This window comes from Balaenoptera borealis (assembly GCF_965194805.1).
Source record: "Balaenoptera borealis genome assembly, chromosome: 12".
Classification (NCBI taxonomy): domain Eukaryota; kingdom Metazoa; phylum Chordata; class Mammalia; order Artiodactyla; family Balaenopteridae; genus Balaenoptera; species Balaenoptera borealis.
Genome location: NC_138869.1, coordinates 58,308,396 through 58,331,000, shown reverse-complemented (window position 1 = coordinate 58,331,000; position 22,605 = coordinate 58,308,396). Strand labels below are relative to the sequence as shown.

General features: G+C 37.9%; 1 protein-coding gene across 2 annotated transcripts in view; it reads right to left on the bottom strand.

The window, feature by feature from the left end:
- Nucleotides 1-22,605, bottom strand: part of GADL1 (glutamate decarboxylase like 1) — a 182,258-nt gene that overhangs the window by 3,365 nt on the left and 156,288 nt on the right. The gene's annotated exons all lie outside the window — the stretch shown is intronic.

Sequence of the window (22,605 nt, the reverse complement as noted above, 5' to 3'; positions counted from 1 at the left end):
TGCTTACGCATGCCCATTTGAAACCCTTCAATTTGTATGCTCTTACCATCAGTTTTCTTCCAAAGCTGTCTATGCAAGTACCATTTCTTATTAGAATTATAAAATCTAGTGAAATAGTACTAAGCAAAGGAAAAGTGAAAAGGAGAGTGTTTTCCATAAAAACTAAGTTGAATCCTTTGGAAAGACCAGATAAAGGAGGCGAGGGGCTGCCAGAATTTACTGCCATCAAGTTAGGTGTGATGGGAGAGCTGTAAAAGCTTTAGAACAAAGTCTTGAGAGTCCAGACCAAGTCTGCCCACAGGTGGCTGCCTAGGTGCTGAGGACGCTTTCCATTTAAAGAAACCTGAGCTGGAAAAGGACAGATGATTCCTGAAGAGTATAGTTTATGTAAGAACCATAGACACCCTCAGAGCATCAGAACTCTGCTCAAGAAAAGCCTCATTTGCTCTTGGAGATCCTCACTTGATGGAAAAAAAAAAAAAAACCTTTCCATCGAAAGATGGGGAAATTAAAATGCACATAGATGTGTTTTAAGTTAAAATATTTAAGTTACGTATGCATCACATATTTTTCTAGGATTATTTGCTTTAACTTGACCAATCCTCATCCCCTTAGGTAGGTGGGCTTCTAGTGCATATGTGGGTATGAATGCGTGTGTTTGTGCATGTGTGTATATGTGTATGCAAGCATGTGTGGATGTGTATGTATGTGCATATGTGTGTTTGTGTGGTGTGTATGTATGTGCATGTGTGGGTGTATGTGTGCATGTGTGTGCACAATCACATGTAATTTAAGCTTCTAACCCCCCATTTGTCATTTACCGCTCTTAAAATCCTCCTAGTCACAGGGCAATGCAGAACTGTGGGCTGACTTAGGCTCATGACAAAGGTACATTTATTTTTAATTCCAAGAGCGAGTGGGCTCTTGCATGTAACCTGTAGGTGTGAGAGTAGGTATGAGAAGGCATGGCCCACAGTGCCCGTGCTAATCAATGCCAGGAAGATCTGGTCCATGTGGGGCAAATGTCTGCCCAGGAGAGTCACAGACTACCAATTTTAGGGCTTACAGCTTGTGGTTCTGTAGACTTTTTTTAAAATAAAAATTCCCTTCCTATTTATCTCCATCCTCCTCTAGGTGGTACCCAGGATATAATCCGCTCTGGCTTAGAGCAAATTTTAAATTTAAAACAGGCATGTTCTTGGCTCAAACCTAATTTGCATTATTTATTCCTATTTATTTTTCCTCTATTTTTCTTTCCCAAATGATAATTTATGCCTTACCTTTGGAGAGCAGTAGAATTTTGATTCCAGCTCCTAATGCGGCTCACAGGAGGCGCTTATCAAAATGAATGTCAGGTTTGCATTTCTTGTTAGCAAACCAAAAACATCTCCTAATGTGAGCAAGAAAGATAAAACTAAGAGGCACTCAGATGTGTTAATATAAAGATATTTTTGATCTTTAAATTCTTGCTCTTTGTAAGGCATAAAAATTTGCTTCCATGGGCAGAACACTTGGCATCAGAACCAAACTTCTAAGCCAAATTTTGTCACTGACTTTCAAAAATTATAAAGAAATGACTAAATATCTGTGTGATTCAGAGAACCAGCTAAATAAGGGTTTGGCAGTACAACACACATCTTATTTTCGTACCCATGAATATAAGCTTAATTCCTAGAGGTAATTACTCCTGGCCAAGAGGGGAAAACCTCCTTTGTTTAAATACTTCATGGGGAAAGCAAGCTGTAAGCAACACCAACATCATTCATTAAATCTGCCACAAATTATAATTGTAGTAGTAGCGGTTGTTGTTATTGTTAATATTTTACCAACTCTTTAAAATTTGCAATGTGCTTTTCATGTCTCTGATTCTCATGAACCCAAATTAAAGCTTATTTGAAAAGAATCCACATTTTTGCAATTTAGGGACCAGAATATTCTCGTGACTAGCCAGCTTGTCACCTTTGTACATAAAAAAAAAAAAAAAAAAAAATCAACCACTTCCTATTTATAAAGCTTCAGGCATAATCCAATTCTTGGCAACTAGGATATTCTATTTTGCTGATCACAGCAGAGAAACAGTCCTAATCCGACAAGATGGAATATTCACAAGGGAAAGAAAATATGCGCAAACTAAATGTAAGTATCCGAATATCGCTCCTAAATGGAGCACGCAAGGAGGAAAGCAATTTAGCAGGAGTGAGATTGCTTTCCAGCTCTCAATTATTTTACTGCTGGTTTTTCCCCCAAATTGTAAATCAAGTTCTTTTCTCCTGCCTCAGTGCTCTGGTCCCTGCATCTTAAGTGGAGGAAGATCCTGACATTTCTATTTGGTTGCACAGGAACTTAATCGACACATTTCTGTAGGGTTGCTGTTTCCCCCCCTTAAATTATGTTTCAGCAATGATTTAGCCATTTAAACAGAATTTTGTTGCCACACCCCTGCTGCATCAACAGCATTTGGTATTTAAAAGTTGCTTAAACCCAAGGAAAAGAAAAAAACAACTCTCTCATTCAGGCCAAGTACAGTAACTTGGTAACAGATAACTGACCAGGTGTCACCAGAGCCTTTTATTAAAATAAAATCCTCAGGTCTATAAAGTGACATTTCTTCTTAAAAATGTGTAACTTATTTAATGTTAAACAACATATTTTTTTTCAATATACAAAGTGTTTCTCAAACTCTCTGTAAGGAAGTTTACTTTTTCCAGTCCATTACATACTTTTGTGAAATACAATAAAAGTGAATAACTAAATGAAAATTAATTACTAAATAAAAATGAAATAAAAGAGACATAAAAACAAGATCCTACTGTATGGCACAGGAACTATATTCAATATCCTGTGATAAACCATAATGGAAAAGAATGTATGTGTATGTGTATATAACTGAGTCACTTTGCTGTACAGCAGAAATTTAAAAAACATTGTAAATCAACTATATTTCAATAAAATTAATTTAAAAAAATTTTTAAAAAGACACAAAAAGAAAGACGGTAAAAAGAAGACATAATAAGTACAAGCTAAATTAGTGTTTTTTTTAAAAAAATCAACAGTAAACTTACTGTTGTTATAAAAGTTTCTAAACAGTAACTCTGGGTTCCCATGTTTTTCTTATGGCAGACACCCAGTTCATGGATCTGCAGGGTGCTGGAGACCACATTTTGAGGATTGCTGCTCTGTTCTAACTCCCTTGTCTCCTTAGGGGTGTATATAATTTTAGTTATGAATGTTGGTGTTATTTTTCATACTTACTTCTGCATATTGGCATAATCTCCATACCATTTTGAATTGTGTTTTTGTTTTTCACTAAACCACTGTGCCATAGTTTACCTAAACATGTCCCACTTGTTAAGTCTTGGAACTGCTTCCAATGACACTTCGGTGAAACCATGAACCCAATCATGAAAACTCTAAATCAGTTCTTCGAAGTCTAGTTCAGAGATTATAAATGTCTCAAAATCTCCTAGACATTAGGATCTTTATACAACTTTTCCCATCAGATGCTATAAGGGTGAAATAGTCACATTTTCACCTGCAAAATATGGGGCAGCACAACACCCAGCATGACTGAGAAGACAGGCCTGTAATTAAAGGAAGTGATCCTTTAAGCAAATATGAGGGGCAAAGACTACATACACTTCTACTGTGACTCTAGATAGCAGAATCTTCGGAGCTTCTAATAAACCCAGCAAGATTTGTGCTTTGCTAAATTCTCCCCTAAATTGATGTTCTTCAAACTCCAGATTTTATAGTTGTTTTCTCAATTTCAATTTAATTAAATCTTCATTCTGTAATCTCTAAGGAAGCAAAGATTTTTTAAGGAGTAGGAGGCTAAACTCATAATAATTTGCACATCTTGTGGGTAGAACATGGAGTGGGCAGGCAGACTAATAAACTGAAGAATTATTAGAGTTTTATTGTAATTAATAAAACTTTTTCTAAGATTATTTTGCCTAAAGGAGAGTTAGTTGTATCAAATGCAGAAAATTATCTACAATATTTTTTTCTCTCTATAAAAGTCACTTGGAAGAGTTTTTAATTTCCTTATATTTACACTAAACTTCATACATCTTTGGCACCTTCTGTATTTCCCAGAACAGAGTTTATAGCCATACCAAAGCTACTCATTGCAATACATGGTTAAGCAAATAAACACTGAGAAAGCAATATAGTGGGGGCTGATTCAGCTGCTATGTTGAATGTTAGTTGCTCTAGCTCTAGTTTGGTAAGCTTTTTTTTTCTGTAAAACACCAGACAGTAAATATTTTAGGCTTTGTAAGTCATACAAGCTCTGCTGCAAATACTCAACTATGCTACTGTAGCATGAAAGCAGCCCTAGACAATATATAAATAAATGAGCATGGCTATTTAGGGACTTTATTTAGGGACAATGAAATTTAATATTCAATATCATATGATTTTCACATGTCACAAAATATTAACTGCTTTTCATTATTTTTCAACCTCTTAAAAATATTAAGCACATTTGTAGCTCCTAGGCTGTACACAAATAGGTGATAAGCTAGATTTGGCTTTGGACATAATTTACTAACTCCCTGGTCAAAATGGAAAAAAATACATTACAATGTATAAAATCTACCCCTTAGAAGGAAAAAGTGCATGAATATTAGGTTCGCTGGGCTTCTTTCAGAAACTCTGAATTGAGCCAGGAAATGAAAAAGTTCTTCCTGTCTCTTCTTCTCCAGGAGAGCATGAAACCAGAGCCACAGATGGGTGGGCAGGGTTGCCACAGTGGATTTCTTCCAGAACAATTATTCTTGAACCAGCACAACAAGTAGCTTGCTTTATATTGTCTTCCCAAATAATCTGGGTTCCAAATAAGCCCCATCTTCCATGTTAAACTTGAGGTGTGTTCTTCCGAGTAGGATATTAAAATCTAGCTCATGAAAAGAGTTGGCAGGAAATGTCCACACTTGGTACCTGGCACCCAACACAAAACTCTTTCCAAGACTTATAACAAGGTATGTACCTCCTTTCCCCATTTAAGTAATTTCTTTTTGTATAGTTTGGGGACATCTCAGATTTTCTGAGCCCAGATAGAGATGCAATGCTGATCAAGGTGAGGGCCAGAATTCAGGGCATGAATAGCAGCAACGGCCAGAATTTAAATGGAGGAATTCCAGTCCAAGAGAAGAATTAGCAAGACTAAACCAGTCAGAGAACTTAAGTGGGCTTTCCAGGGGCCTTCCTTCTTCTGAGAAAAGTGCAGACCAGCACAGTGACAATCTAGGAAGCAAACGGGGCTTTCCCAGTGCATATAAGCTGAAGGCCAATCAATCATCAGAGAAAAGCTACCCTGGAGAGATTCCCCAGGCATTCCTGAATGCCCAGTTTTGCAGTTATAGAAAATAAGATGTGAGAAAGCCTGTAAATCCTTTATTTGTTCATTACTTTCTCTGGTATTTATCTCCATAACTAAAGCATCATGATGGTCCTTGCATGAGCCAGTGAATGGAAGGCCATCATAACACTGATACTGCATCACAGTCTAAACATAGATTTGCATCTCTTATTTTCCTTTTAGCTTCGATTAAAAAAAGATATACTCTCCAGTGGATAAGTGCATTCCATCAATTTCTGATCATGAAAGAGCTCAAACATATAAGAACTTCCCAAAACTTAAATGAACATTTTTATCTTGATTTCTTCTAACTGTACATAAGAACCAGATACCTTGATTTCTTCTGACTGTACGTAAGAACTGGCTTTTCCAAATTTTAAAATTTGTATGGAAACACAAAAGACCCCAAATAGCCAAAGCAATCCTGAGAAAGAAAAACAGAGCTGGAGGAACCAGGCTCCCTGAATTCAGACTATACTACAAAGCTACAGTAATCAAAACAGCAAGGTACTAGTGCAAAAACAGAAATATAGCTCAATGGACGGGATAGAAAGACCAGAAATAAACCCACAGATCTATGATCAATTAATTTATGACAAAAAAGGCAAGAATACACAATGGAGAAAAAACAGTCTCTTCAATAAGTGGTACTGGGAAAACTGGACAGCTACATGTAAAAGAATGAAATTAGAACATTCTCTAATATGATACGCAAAAATAAACTCAAAATGGATAAAAGACCTAAATGTAAGGCTGGACATTATAAAACTCTTAGAGGAAAACATAGGCAGAACACTCTTTGACATAAATCGCAACAATATCTTTTTTTGATCCACCTCCTAGAGTAATGAAAATAAAAACAAACAAATGGGACCTAATTAAACTTAAAAACTTTTGCACAGCAAAGGAAACCATAAACCAAGAGAAGAGACATCCTACAGAATGGAAGAAAATATTTGCAAATGAAGCGACCTACAAGGGATCAATTTCCAAAATATAAAAACACCTCATGCAGTTCCATGTCAAGAAAACAAACCACCCAATCAAAAAACGGGCAGAAGATCTAAATAGACATTTCTCCAAAGAAGACATACAGATGTCCAAAAAGCATATGAAAAGATGCTCAACATCAATTATTATCAGAGAAATGAAAATCAAAACTACAATGAGGTATCACCTCACACTAGTCAGAATGGCCATCATCAAAAGTCTACTAACAATAAATGCTGGAGAGGTTGTGGAGAAAAAGAGAACCCTCCTACACTGTTGGTGAGAGTGTAAATTGGTACAACCACTATGGAGAACAGTATGGAGATTCCTTAAAAACCTAAAAATAGAACTACCATATGATCCAGTAATCCCACTCCTGGGCATTTATCTGGAGAAAACTCCAATTCAAAAAGATACATGCATCCCTATGTTCATAATAGCACTATTTACAATAGTTAAAACATGGAAGCAACCTAAATGACCATCAACAGAGGAATGGATAAAGAAGATGTAGTACATATATACAATGGAATATTACTCAGCCAAAAAAAGAATGAAATAATGCCACTTGTAGCAACATGGATGGACCTAGATATTATCTTACTAACTGAAGTCAGACAGAGAAAGACAAATATCATATGATATCACTTCTATGTGGAATCTAAAAAAAATGGTACAAATGAACTTATTTACAAAACAGAAACAGACTCACAAATTTCGAAAACAAATTTATGGTTACCAAAGGGGAAACAAATGTATGGAGGGGAAGGATAAATTAGGAGCTTGGGATTAACATACACACACTACTATATATAAAATAGATAACCAACTGTGACTACTACTGTAGAACTCTACTCAATATTCTGTAATAACCTATATGGGTAAAGAATCTGAAAAAGAATATATGTGTGTGTGTGTGTGTGTGTGTGTGTGTGTGTGTATTTGTGTGTATAACTGAATCAATTTGCTGTACACCTGAAAACTAATACAACATTGTAAATTGACTATACTCCAATAAAATTTTTTAAAAAAAAGATATTTTCATTTTCACGGGTTTAACATATTTCTGCTGTTTGGATATAGGTGAAATTATAAATTAAGGAAAAATGAACACTATTATAACAGTGAAACTTCCCATCAAAGAAAAAAAAAGAATTGGCTTTTCCTTTACACATGCAATTCAGAACATATAGAAATGGGTTTTGAATTCAGCTAAATATATATCCTCCCATTTGTAACCTCTGTGTTACACAGGGAGGTTGTTGCTAAACGAACAGCTATTGAAAGAAAACATTTCCTTATGGTCTAAACATGATATAGTCCAAAGGAGAAAGTGAGTTTTTAGTCTTATAAAAAAAGTTCTTTGTGGTAATGGTTACCTTTACATCCTTAAAATGTAGTAAATGGAATCTCTCACCCGATACAAAAGAAACAGTTGCTACCTCACAATACAGAAACCATTCCTTTGTATTTCCAAACACTTTAGAGTAATTTGCCCCAAACGTGACATTCTATATAGAATAGGCATTTGCCCTCCTAACACAGTTTGCTTTTGTCTAAAATTGTTCTGAGCTCACAGCCCTAAACAGCAGAAATTTTGCTTATGGCTGATCACACAGGCAGTCTCCACCCCCCATCAAGGAAGAAACCATTACCTGCCAGAACAACATTAAAGCACTTCCACATTTCTAAGAGCATTTCTGACTCAAAGAAAGAAAACTGCTACTATTGTGTGGATACATGACCATTGGACTATAAACTCTGTTCAAAGCTAGGTCTTCACCTTATTTTTCTTTATATCCCTCAGAACCTAATGTAAAGCCTTGCTAGGAGATAATGCTATGCACTTGTCAAAACTCATAGAACTGTGCACCTTAAAAGGTAAACTTTACGTGTGTGTAAATTAAGAAGTGAATAAATTAATTAACTTAAAAAACAACAGAGATTCTGAGAGGGCCATGTAGATATGTGAGATCATGCAAGTATCTTCAGCTCCTAGTGCCCCAGTTTCCTTATCTCTAGGCAAGAGATAGTAATAATAGTACAGATCTCTTCCTAAGATTGATAAAATATGGAATGTGATATTGTGGGTGAAGTGTGTAATGCTGTGAACAGACAGTCCATGATGGAGATTAATATTCTTACTCAAGAAGAATCTAGAAATACAAATCAAAACTACAATGAGGTACCACCTCACACCAGTCAGAATGGCCATCATCAAAAAGTCTACAAATAACAAATGCTGGAGACGGTGTGGAGAAAAGGGAACCCTCCTACACAGTTGGTGAGAATATAAATTGGTACAGCCATTATGGAGAACAGTATGGAGGTTCCTTAAAAAACGAAAAATAGAGCTACCATTTGATCCAGCAATCCCACTCCTGGGCATATATCCAGATAAAACTGTAATTCAAAAAGATATATGCACCCCTATGTTCATAGCAGCACTATTCACAATAGCCAAGACATGGAAGCAACCTAAATGTCCATCGACAGGTGAATGGATAAAGAAGATGTGGTACATATATACAATGGAATACTACTCAGACATAAAAAAAGAACAAAATAATGCTATTTGCAGCAACAATGGATGCAACTAGAGATTATCATACTAAGTGAAGTAAGTCAGACAGAGAAAGACAAATATCATATGATATCACTTATATGTGGAATCTAAAATATGACACAAATGAACCTATCTATGAAACAGAAACAGAATCACGGACATGGAGAACAGACTGGTCGTTGCCAATGGGGAGAGGGTTGGAGGAGGGATGGAGTGGGAGGTTAGCGTTAGCAGATGTAAGCTTTTATGATAAACCATAATGGAAAAGTATAAAAAAATAATGTGTATATATATATATATGTATACATATGTATAACTGAATCACTTTGCTGTACAGCAGAAATTAACACAGCATTGTAAATCAACTATACTTCAATAAAAAATATTAAAACTGAAAAAAAAAGAAGAGTCTAGAGAACAAAATCTGGAAAGGAAATGGAGCATGAATTGGGATGTTTCCTTCTAGTTCTACCACTCACTGCATGTCCTTTAGCAAATCACTTGAGTTCTCTGTAGGTCTGAAAATGACAAGGGTCATGTTGACCACTCTTAGATGCAAAGGATAAAGGTATTTTGGACATGGTGGCACTTGAAGCTTTTCTTCATGGTGGGCAGTGGAGACTAATGGAAACTGTATGGTCTGAGGTTTTTTGGAGGCTCTGAAGCACATAAGATCAAATATACTGGGGCTTCCCTGGTGGCACAGTGTTAAGAATCCGCCTGCCAATGCAGGGACATGGGTTCGATCCCTGGGCCGGGAAGATCCCACATGTTGCAGAACAACTAAGCCCATGCACCACAACTACTGAGCCTGAGCTCTACAGCCCGCGAGCCACAACTACTGAATCCCACGTGCCACAACTACTGAAGCCCACGTGCCTAGAGCCCGTGCTCCGCAACAAGAGAAGCCACTGCAATGAGAAGCCTGGGCACCGCAATTAAGAGTAGCCCCCACTCGCCGCAACTAGAGAAAGCCTGTGCGCGGCAGCGAAGACCCAATGCAGCCAAAAATAAATAAATAAATAAACTTATATTTAAAAAAAGATCATATATACTGTAATAGGGAAAAACAAATCTGACTTTATATTAGATCTGTTCCTTTTGCTTTAACCTTTGTGCTCTGTTGCCTGTGCTTAGTCATGCTGGCTCTGCACCTTTTGTAAAAGAATGTTGCGTATAGCCTGAAATATGCAGGATAGCCCATTCTCAAGTCTCTGACCTTTAAGAGTCCATTCATATAAAGGTAAAAAGTTGCAGAACAGAGAATAACGTGTTTTGTTGGAGGTTTACAGGAGCATTATGACCTATGGGGACAGCTGCAAGAATGAAGGATTCTGGCACCAAGAAGTTTGTAACTAACCATGCCCCCCTCCCTCCAGTTTGCCTTTAAAAGTGCTTTGCTGAAACCCTTTGGGGAGTTTGGGGTTTTTTGGGCATGGCCCACCCATCGCCTCGCATGGCCCTGCAATAAGCCTTTTCTCTGCTCCAAACTCCGACGTTTTGGTTGTTTGGACTCACTGTGTGTTGGGCACACGAACTTGCATTCAGTAAGAATATCACTGTACTTATTAAATAGAATTCACACATAATTATAGAAGATTTCAGTTGAGTTGTGATTGACTAAGTTAACATAATGTTCATTATCTGTGATTTTGCAGTTTTTCTTTTGTATTTTGGAGCCATCTTTAAAAGTTAGCAAGTATTTTTATATGCCCCAATTCAATTCTTATACCCCACCCCATGCTTATTTTGCCTGATGACTAAATAAACTAGCTCTATGCACATATGAGTGGCCAAACATCCACTGTCCTCAGGACAGACTCAACTTATACCTGTAATTATCACAGCACTCCTTTTCACTGTTATAAGTGTCCCAATTTAGAGGCTAAGTTCTATGGTTTAGACTAACCATAAATAGACCAAGAGACTAGTTTACTGACTAGGGACCCAATTCCTGAAATTCTGTGTGACTCTGGACAAGAACTTTGGACTTAATACTATGACTCCTGTGGGACTCATAGTCCTCTCTTATGAAAAACTGATAATTCCTTGTAGGATTGTCATGTGGACTAAATGAAATAATATAGATAAAAACACCAAGCACAGGGGCTTCCCTGGTGGCACAGTGGTTAAGAATCTGCCTGCCAATGAAGGGGACACGGGTTCGAGCCTTGGTCCGGGAAGATCCCACATGCTGCAGAGAAAGTAAGCCCGCAAGTTGTGGCTCTAGAGCCCACGAGCCACAACTACTGAGCCCACGTGCCACAACTACTGAAGCCTGCACGCCTAGAGCCCATGCTCTACAATGAGAAGCCACTGCAATGAGAAGTCCACACGGCGCAATGAAGAGTAGCCCCTGCTCGCCGCAACTAGAGAAAGCCCGCGCGCAGCAATGAAGACCCAATGCAGCCAAAAATAACTAAATTAAATAAATAAATTTATTTAAAAAAAAAACAACAAGCATAGAGTTGGCATCTGCTAGGCACTCAATAATATGAACTAGTATTATTAATTTCTTAAAATGAATTTGCTTTTAATCAATTTACATTCACACCTGGTCTTTTATTACTCTTATTTCATTATCTCTTGAGACATGTGCATTTGAAAGTGTTGTGAAAACATGACTTGTAACTTATTCTTTCTCCCCAAAGCATCTAAACTGTATTAAATAATTCTGAGAGGTTGTGAGTTACCAGTTTTAGAAATTAAATCTTACACCTCATGTATGCTGCTTCTATATTAATCTTCTATTTATGTTCCAGGTTTTTTCCAAATCAGACAAAAATTAACAAAGCAAACTTTTTTTTTCTTTAAAAAGTAAAACAGTTGTTGATTATCTTGGCCGTTTGATGGTGGGGAGAGAAGTTTCCATTGAAATGTACTGTGGGCAGGGACGAGTTTCTATTGTATTCTAGAAATTTCTATGTGTTGTGTAATTTTGCAGCATACAGAAATATTTTCTAAGTAATGAAGTTACTTCTCCTTTGGACATGTGAAAAGTTCACATATAATGAAAAGGTCATTTGTCCCCATATTCATGAGCTTGTATCCAAAACTTTAGTCTTTGTGTTGTCCTGCCATGTACATTTTTATCAAAGGAAGATCAAAGAGCTGTGTTAGGTGCTTCCCAAATGTGCCTGACGATACACGGCACCTGGATCCAGACCCCAATCCACAGCAGCTGAATCTGAATTTTGATGGGACAGGCCATTGGTCTGTATGTTTACTGACCAGGCACTCAAGTTCTTGCTATCATGATGCAAGTTTGGGAACCTGGACAATGGCAGTCCTTTAACTAGGATGTTGGAGACATATGGTACAGTAGGAGGTGAGAGGTGTTGGACAGGAAAAAACAATTTTGAGAGAGGAAGGAGGTGAGATTGGGAATCTCCCCTTCCTGAATTGCTTATGTTGATTTCATAATAAACGAGTGACCTTCAAAGAAGCTGTTAGCCAACTTTTCTGTTAATCATAAAACATGAAAAAGTATTCAAAACACTTAATTATGGACCAGGAAACAATGAAACTCTTCGTACTGAATGCTTAAAGAATCAATTTTCCTCTCTCGATATATTTCCTGCCATTCCTTACCTGCTCAATTCTTCTACTCCTTTGCCCTCACTCTTTTCCCCTGATGTCTCCACTCTACAATTTAGAGGTGAGCTGCCCTGGTGTGCCTCCCAAGCTTACATTATGTAAAATCGGTGGTCCAGAGCCCATGAAATCATTTGCATCTAAGAGATCATTTCAGCTTGGCAGACATGGAGAAACAGGCCACACTCGGGGCATACCTTTTTTCAAATATGGATTCTTACCCTTATTTTCCTCTGGAGTATATCTCAAAATCAGCAAAACACTAAAAAGTGCTTCACTTTAAAAGCACTGCCCTGTCTATACGCTTCCCAGTACAGATGAGCAAAGCCACAGAAACAAAGAGGTCAGACCTCCAGGAAGAATGAAGAACACAGCTTCACATGCGGTGTTTGTAACGTAGAAATGACAATGACGGCAATTCCAGTAAACCTAATGTCAGTCATATATTCAAGGCAGCCAGAATGAACAGTCATAAAAAGAAACCAAACTGAACTGAAAGCTTTAGCTGGAGAATGGACACAATAAATGTTTTACACACTCTATAAAGTAAAACCTTAATACTCAGTGGTGTCACATGAGCTCACAGCTCCTCAGTAACTGTTGTGGGCCAACCCCCAAACGTTAGCCCACGCTGTGAGATCCCTATATTGTTCCTTAAAATGGCAAGTTATTCGGTAATGCTCAGCCAAGGCTGGCACCACCTCTCAGGGGCGTTTGGAAAGGAGTCCAGGCATTTTGGTTTATTGCAATGACTGACAGCTGCGTGCTTCTTGCACTTGCTGTGTGAGGTCAAGAGTGACAAACGCTTCATAATGGTTAGACACAACTTGCCCAGGGAAGAATGATGTTGCCCCAAATGCCAGTGAGGCCCCTGCTGAGAAAGCTGATCAGGAGGCCTGTGGGCTCCAGGAACACCTTCTACACTTTGTCTTGACTCCTCTGGGTCCTTTCAGTTTCTCCCACAAGTTACTGACCTTGCTTTGAGTCAGAACAGATGACTCAATTGATGGCTCAGCAAAGTAAATGGGACCCTTGAGGGCAAAAAATAGTATTTTGTTGTTTCCCTTAGATTCTTTTTTTAATGTTTCATTTTAATTTCATTTTTTTCTAGCTTTATGAGGTCTATTTGAGAAAAAAGAATGGTATATATTTATAGCGTCCAATGTGATGTTTTGATATACACTTAAGTAACAAAATGCTTTAGGTTTGCACATATTGAGCAAATTAACGAAAGTGATTATACATTCTTCCTTATGGAGCTTGCTCAACACTGTTGAACCCAGTACTTAAAATTAGAAGTTGCTTTTGAAGCCACATACAAGCCCCTGTGTCCCTGACTTTTGAAGTAAAATGCTGACTTAAGAGTTATGACTGGGAATTGTGAAGATGTAGAAACAGAGAACAGCTGTTGGGCTGGGGAAATGATGACAATTTAGACTATAAATCCATCACATAGCAGAATCACCTAACTCCCAGTTCCCTGAAAGATACAGATAAAGGCCTGACACACTCCTGAGTTGTTTGTACAGGAAGCAGACCCCCTCCAGGTGAAAACTGCTGACCACAAGCACATAGACCCTAGACTGGTTGAAACCAGAAGGTTGATGATGCTGACTCCCAATTACCTCACCACCAGCCAATCAGAAGAATGTCCATCAGCTGATCACGTCCTCTTTGAACCATTACTATAAAACTCCTCACTACCCCCTCCAGGGGTACACAGTTTTGAGGGCATTAGCCCGCTGTGGCCCCCTTTGCCTGGCAAAGCAATAAAGCTATTCTTTTCTACTTCACCCAAAACTCTGTCTCCAAGATTTAATCCGGTGCTGGTGTACACAGGCGGAATGTCAGCAACACTTTTTCCTTAAAGTCATGGAAAAAGTGTTGGCTGCAGGGTGCTGCCCCTGGAGAGAGGGGCTGCCACAAGAGGCAAAAAGGAGGCAAAGCAGACAGGGCCCTTCTTGGCCTCAACCAAGCTCCTCTTTACCTGTCTTACATGTTGGAGTTCTAGGTAAGAATTTGTGTGACAAAAAGGGATCTGCCACTTAAAAAGACCAACTTTGAATTTGATTGGCAATGTATGTATTATTATTTATTCAAGAGCTATCATTTTGGAATATCTGCAAAATAGCCCTCTAGATGTTGGCCAAGGGAATGCTCCCTAGATGCTGAGTCTAAGGGCAGAGAGTGGACCCTGGGGTCTGACATTCCTGACCGGGTTGGGGAAGCTAAGAAAATTCACCGGGAAATATGTCTCCTTGCTAAAACTAAGCTTCTTTTGTATAAGAGTTAAGGATAAGGGGCTTCCCTGGTGGCTCAGTGGTTAAGAATCCGCCTGCCAATGCAGGGGACACAGGTTTGAGCCCTGATCCGGGAAGATCCCACATGCCGTGGAGCAACTAAGCCCATGTGCCACAACTACTGAGCCTGTGCTCTAGAGCCCGTGAGCCACAACTACTGAGCCCACATGCCACAACTACTGAAGCCCATGAGCCTAGAGCCTGTGCTCTGCAACAAGAGAAGCCACTGCAATGAGAAGCCTGCGCACCGCAACTACAGAAAGCTGGCGTGCAGCAACGAAGACCAAATGCAGCCAAAAATAAATAAATTAATTAATTAAAAAAAAAAAGTTAGGATAAGCCATACGTTGTCAAGTTACGTTCAAGTAGAGTAATAATAAATAACCAACAATAATAAATGACCATTTCACATAATTGAACTTAAGTATGTCCCACGCGCAGCTATGTAACAAAGCCGTATCACGTTCCAGGGGCTCTCTTGCCTCTGGCAGGTAATCATCATTCCATTCCCATGCTCTCACTCTCCTGTAAGTGCCCCAGGGTTTCAACTCATCCGCTGGCCACTTGAATGTCCTCTTTTTAAGAACTGCTTGTTCATGTTCTTTGCCCATTTTGGGTAATCATCTTTTTCTTACTGATTTAGAAGAACTCTTTGTTGGTAAGAACATTATCTGATGGCTTTACATGTTGCAAGTGATTTATCTGCTTTTAACTTGGTTTTTAGTAGCTTTAATTACATATTACAATTTTTAACCCTTAAAATCCTTAACAAAACCAAGAAACAAGTAATTGAACTGTTACTCCAGTATTTACTGATTGGCAAACTTAAGAACATATTCCATAACCTCTAAAAACTTACATTTTTCTTGTAGCATAATTTCTCCTTAATGTGGTACAAGATGCGTGTTTAATAAACCCAAACATCTTCTGAAGTTCTACTAATTAACGAAAGGCTGAAGTCTCAGGCAAAGTGGGCTGTGTTTGTATTTCAAGGACATGATGAGAGCTAACTTCAAGTTTTCTCCGAAGTATATTTTTGTTCTCTCAGGGTCAGAATTCTGAAAACAGTATGTTATCAAGCTAGCTTTCTCTAACTGCATATGCAAACAGAAACAGTTCTGGAGTTTCAAAAGAGTTTCATCTTAACCATTTTTTTCCAGAGTCTAAAGAATACCATTGTCATATATTGTTAAAAAAATCATCTTTCTTTTTCTTTAGTCATAATATCATAGCTAAGGTTTTTCTAATGAATTGAACCTGAATTTCCCATTTTACAAAAGACAACAAAGATACCAATCACACAAATGGAATATACACTCATACACCAGAAAACAGAACTGTCACAAATCCTCCGAGAGATGACTGATAAAGTCCCAAACACTTCCCAACACAAACAGGCCTCGACGTCAGACACACATCAGAACCAACTAGCAAAACACCCAAACGACGTTTCGTGCTCAAAAGAGAAGTTTGCCGGGTGCACACCGGTGGACTTACTGGGTCTTGGAACTCGTCAGCTCGTCGTGAGGCATCTTTCCGTTCCACCAAGGGAAAGCATACATTGGTAGCCAGTGCTGAGCAGGGGAGAAACAGGGAGGAGCCCCGAAACAAATGGTTTGGGCAGCTGCTAGGAACGTGCCCCCAAATCCCCCTCTCAGGGCCAATTAGCCACAAGCAGAGGGCTCCTCACAGCCAACCCAGCACGTCTTCATGGCGGCAGCCCTGCTCAGGGAAACCTGGGAGCCAGATATCGCGAGAGCCCAGCCTCACGCTGGGAACCAAATACTTACCTAAAGTGGGTCCAGCTGCTCGCCGCTCAAAAGCCAATAAAGAGGCAAGCCTCGTGGAAGGGAAAGCTTGCTTTATTTTGGAGGCCAGCAACCAGGTTGCGGGGCAGGCTCCTGTCCAAAGGCCGACTCCTCCCACTGACAATCAGTGGGCAAGAGCTTTTATAGACGGAGGGGGGGGGGCTACATGCAGAAACAGCACAGTCAGCTCTGACGCTCATCTTGAAATTGGTCATCCACCAATGGTCTGACCACCATCATCTTGATTGTTTTAAGTACAGTTAATCTTCAGTTCCAGGGTTGGTTTGTTCCCATTTCTTTGAGGCCAGTTCTCAGAATTGTGGCAGCTTATGTCATGGCTACAGTCTGGTCATCATGTATTAACCTCTTCCACCTGGTGGGGGTTTCAGTATCTATAAGACAGCTCACAGGACACGGCTCAGAATATTATCTTTAGCCCTTGAGGAGGAACTAAAGGTCCTTGACTTTGCTTAATGACTAAACTATTATTATTTAGTCTTGTTGGACTGTTTTCCTTTGTTTCTGCATTTTCTCACTTCTCTGATTAAACTTATTCTTCGGCTAAAGTTTTCCCCCAGACAAAAGGCAGGCTGAGGACGTGGTGGGGGCAAGGACCATAGGGTCCTGCTCCGTTTCAGATGGACCTAGCGAGGATCATACTAAGTGAAGTAAGTCAGACAGAGAAAGACAAGTATCACATGATACCACTTATATGTGGAATCTAAAAAATGATACAAATCATCTTATTGACAAAACAGAAACAAACTCACAAACATAAAAAACAAACTTATGGTTGCCAAAGGGGAAAGGGAGTGACAGGGGGAAAGGGAGTGACAGATAAATTAGGAGTTTAGGAGTAACAGATATACACTATTTATAAAATAGGTAAACAACAAAGACCTATGATAGCACAGGGAATTATATTCAATATCTGGTAATAACCAAAATAGAAGAGAATCTGAAAAAGGTATATATATATATATATATATATATATATATATATATATATATATATATCTGAATCACTTTGCTGTACACCTGAAACTAATATGATACTGTAAATCAACTATAATTCAATTTAAAAAAAAGAAGGGATACAAAGAGGAAAAAAAACTTCTATTGATATGATTAGAATTATATTAGGCCTATATATTACTGAGGGAAAATTAATCTTCTCATCTAGAATTATGGTGTTTTCCAGTTTCTTTTTTTTTTATTATACAAATGGTTTATTTGCTTCATCTTATTATGAATATTATACATACTCAGCATAAAACACATACATGTGCATGTACACATACATATACACATCACCATCACCACCATTAAAATATTATAAATTAGAAAATAAAGATTATCCAAAATATTATGACCCAGTGATAATATCCATCTCTATTTCACAAGAAATTCTTAATTCGCAGATGTCCACAAGCAGGGTATACAAGGGCTATTCTGGATCCCGTTTTCTTCTTTCTTCACTTTATCATTCTTCATAAGTCTTAAATTATTTTTTTGAATTTTATTTTATTTATTTTTTTATACAGCAGGTTCTTATTAGTCATCCATTTTATACACATCAGTGTATGCATGTCAATCCCAATCTCCCCATTCATCCCACCACCACACTCACGCCCTGCCGCTTTCCCCCCTTGGTGTCCGTACGTTTGTTCTCTACATCTGTGTCTCAATTTCTGCCCTGCAAACCGGTTCATCTGTACATTTTCTAGGTTCCACATATATGTGTTAATATACGATATTTGTTTTTCTCTTTCTGACTTACTTCACTCTGTATGACAGTCTCTAGATCAATACACATCTTTACAAATGACCCAATTTCATTCCTTTTTATGGCTGAGTAATATTCCATTGCATATATGTACCACTTCTTCTTTATCCATTCGTCTGTCGATGGGCATTTAGGTTGCTTCCATGACCTGGCTATTGTAAATAGTGCTGCAATGAACATTGGGGTGCATGTGTCTTTCTGAATTGTGGTTTCCTCTGGGTACATGCCCAGTAGTGGGATTGCTGGGTCATATGGTAATTCTATTTTTAGTTTTTTAAGGAACCTCCATGCTGTTCTCCATAGTGGCTGTATCAATTTACATTCCCACCAACAGTGCAAGAGGGTTCCCTTTTCTCTACACCCTCTCCAGCATTTGTTTTTTGTAGATTTTCTGATGATGCCCATTTTAACTGGTGTGAGGTGATACCTCATTGTAGTTTTGATTTGCATTTCTCTAATAATTAGTGATGTTGAGCAGCTTTTCATGTGCTTCTTGGCCATCTGTATGTCTTCTTTGGAGAAATGTCTATTTAGGTCTTCTACCAATTTTTGGATTGGGTTGTTTGTTTTTTTAATATTGAGCTGCATGAGCTGTTTATATATTTTGGAGATTAATCCTTTGTCCGTTGATTTGTTTGCAGATCTTTTCTTCCATTCTCAGGGTTGTCTTTTCGTCTTGTGTATGGTTTCCTTTGCTGTGCAAAAGCTTTGAAGTTTCATTAGGTCCCATTTGTTTATCTTTGTTTTTATTTTCATTACTCTAGGAGGTGGATCAAAAAAGATCTTACTGTGATTTATGTCAAAGAGTGTTCTTCCTATGTTTTCCTCTAAGAGTTTTATAGTGTCCGGTCTTAAACTTAGGTCTCTAATCCATTTTGAGTTAATTTTTGTCTATGGTGTTAGGAAGTGTTCAAATTTCATTCTTTTAAATGTAGCTATCCAGTTTTCCCAGCACCACTTATTGAAGAGACTGTCTTTTCTCCATTGTATATCCTTGCCTCCTTTGTCAAAGATTAGTTGACCATAGGTGCCTGGGTTTATCTCTGGGCTTTCTACCTTGTTTCATTGATCTATATTTCTGTTTTTGTGCCATTACCATATTGTTTTGATTACTGTAGCTTTGTAGTATAGTCTGAAGTCAGGTAGCCTGATTCCTCCAGCTCCGTTTTTTTCCCCAAGACTGCTTTAGCTATTTGGGGTCTTTTGTGTCTCCACACAAATGTTAAGATATTTTGTTCTAGTTCTGTAAAAAATGCCATTGGTAATTTGATAGGGATTGCACTGAATCTGTAGATTCCTTTGGGTAGTAGAGTCATTTTCACAATATTGATTCTTCCAATCCAAGAACATGATATATCTCTCCATTTATTGGTATCATCTTTAGTTTCTTTCTTCAGTGTCTTATAGTTTTCTGCATACAGGTCTTTTGTCTCCCTAGGTAGGTTTATTCCTAGGTATTTTATTCTTTTTGTTGCAATGGTAAATGGGAGTGTTTCCTTGATTTCTCTTTCAGATTTTTCATCATTAGTGTATAGGAATGCTAGAGATTTCTGTGCATTAATTTTGTATCCTGCTACTTTACCAAATTCATTGATTAGGTCTAGTAGTTTTCTGGTAGCGTCTTTAGGATTCTCTATGTATAGTATCATGTCATCTGCAAACAATGACAGTTTTACTTCTTCTTTTCCAATTTGGATTCCTTTTATTTCTTTTTCTTCTCTGATTGCCATGGCTAGGACTTCCAAAACTATGTTGAATAATAGTGGTGAGAGTGGACATCCTTGTCTTGTTCCTGATCTTAGATGAAACGCTTTCAGTTTTTCACCATTGAGAATGATGTTTGCTGTGGGTTTGTTGTATATGGCCTTTATTATGTTGAGGTAGGTTCCCTCTATGCCCACTTTCTGGAGAGTTTTTATCATAAATGGGTGTTGAATTTTGTCAAAAGCTCTTTCTGCATGTATTGAGATGATAATATGGGTTTTATTCTTCAATTTGTTAATATGGTGTATCACATTGATTGATTTGCATATATTGAAGAATTCTTGCATCCCTGGGATAAATCCCACTTGATCATGGTGTATGATCCTTTTAATGTGTTGTTGGATTCTGTTTGCTAGTATTTTGTTGAGGATTTTTGCATCTATGTTCATCGGTGATATTGGTCTGTAATTTTCTTTTTTTTGTAGTATGTTTTTCTGGTTTTGGTATCAGGGTGATGATGGTGGCCTCATAGAGTGAGTTTGGGAGTGTTCCTTCCTCTGTAATATTTTGGAAGAATTTGAGAAGGATGGGTGTTAGCTCTTCTCTAAATGTTTGATAGAATTCACCTGTAAAGCCATCTGGTCCTAGACTTTTGTTTGTTGAAAGATTTTTAATCACAGTTTCAATTTCTTTACTTGTGATTAGTCTGTTCATATTTTCTATTTCTTCCTGCTTCAGTCTTGCAAGGTTATACCTTGCTAAGAATTTGTCCATTTCTTCCAGGTTGTCCATTTTATTGGCATAGAGTTCCTTGTAGTAGTCTCCTAGGATGCTTTGTGTTTCTGCGGTGTCTGTTGTAACTTCTCCTTTTTCATTTCTAATTTTATTGATTTGAGTCCTCTCCCTCTTTTTCTTCATGAGTCTGGCTAATGGTTTATCAATTTTGTTTATCTTCTCAAAGAACCAGCTTTTAGTTTGACTGATCTTTGCTATTGTTTTCTTTGTTTCTATTTCATTTATTTCTGCTCTGATCTTTATGATTTCTTTCCTTCTGCTAACTTTGGGTTTCGTTTGTTCTTCTTTCTCTAGTTCCTTTAGGTGTAATGTTAGATTGTTTATTTGAGGTTTTTCTTGTTTCTTGAGGTAGGCTTGTATAGCTATAAACTTCCCTCTTAGAACTGCTTTTGCTGCATTCCATAGGTTTTGGATTGTCGTGTTTTCATTATCCTTTGTCTCTAAGTATTTTTTGATTTCCTCTTTGATTTCTTCAGTGATCTCTTGGTTATTTAGTAACATATTGTTTAGCCTCTATGTGTTTGTGTTTTTTACGTTTTTTTCCCTGTCATTGATTTCTAATCTCATAGCATTGTGGTCAGAAAAGATACTTGATATGAGTTCAATTTTCTTAAATTTGCTGAGGCTTGGTTTGTGACCCAAGATGTGATCTATCCTGGAGAATGTTCTGTGCGCACTTGAGAAGAAAGTGTAATCTGCTCTTTTGGGATGGAATCTTCTATAAATATCAATTAAAACTATCTGGTCTATTGTGTCATTTAAAGCTTGTGTTTCCTTATTAATTTTCTGTTTGGATGATCTGTCCATTGGTGTAAGTGAGATGTTAAATTCCCCCACTATTATTGTGTTACTGTCAATTTCCTCTTTTAGAGCTGTTAAAGTTGCATTATGTATTGAGGTGCTCCTATGTTTGGTTCATATATATTTGTAATTGTTATATCTTCTTCTTGGATTGATCCCTTGATCATTATGTAGTGTCCTTCCTTGTCTCTTGTAACATTCTTTATTTTAAAGTCTATTTTATCTGATATGAGTATTGTTACTCCAGCTTTCTTTTGATTTCCATTTGCATGGAATATCTTTTTCCATCCCCTCACTTTCAGTGTGTATGTGTCCCTAGGTCTGAGGTGGGTCTCTTGTAGACAGCATATATATGCATCTTTTTTTTGTATCCATTCAGCAAGCCTGTGTCTTTTGGTTGGAGCATTTAATCCATTCACGTTTAAGGTAATTATCGATATGTATGTTCCTATGACCATTTTCTTAATTGTTTTGGGTTTGTTTTTGTAGGTCCTTTTCTTCTCTTGTGTTTCCCACTTAGAGAAATTCCTTTAGCATTTGTTGTAGAGCTGGTTTGGTGGTGCTGAATTCTCTTAGCTTTTGCTTGTCTGTAAAGCTTTTGATTTCTCCATCAAATCTGAATGGGATCCTTGCCAGGTAGAGTTATCTTGGTTGTACGTTCTTCCCTTTCATCACTTTAAGTTTACCATGCCACTCCCTTCTGGCTTGTAGAGTTTCTGCTGAGAAATCAGCTGTTAACCTTATGGGAGTTCCCTTGTATGTTATTTGTCCTTTTTCCCTTGCTGCTTTCAATAATTTTTCTTTGTCTTTAATTTTTGCTAATTTGATTACTATGTGTCTCGGCATGTTTCTCTTTGGGTTTGTCCTGTATGGGACTCTCTGCGCTTCCTGGACTTGGG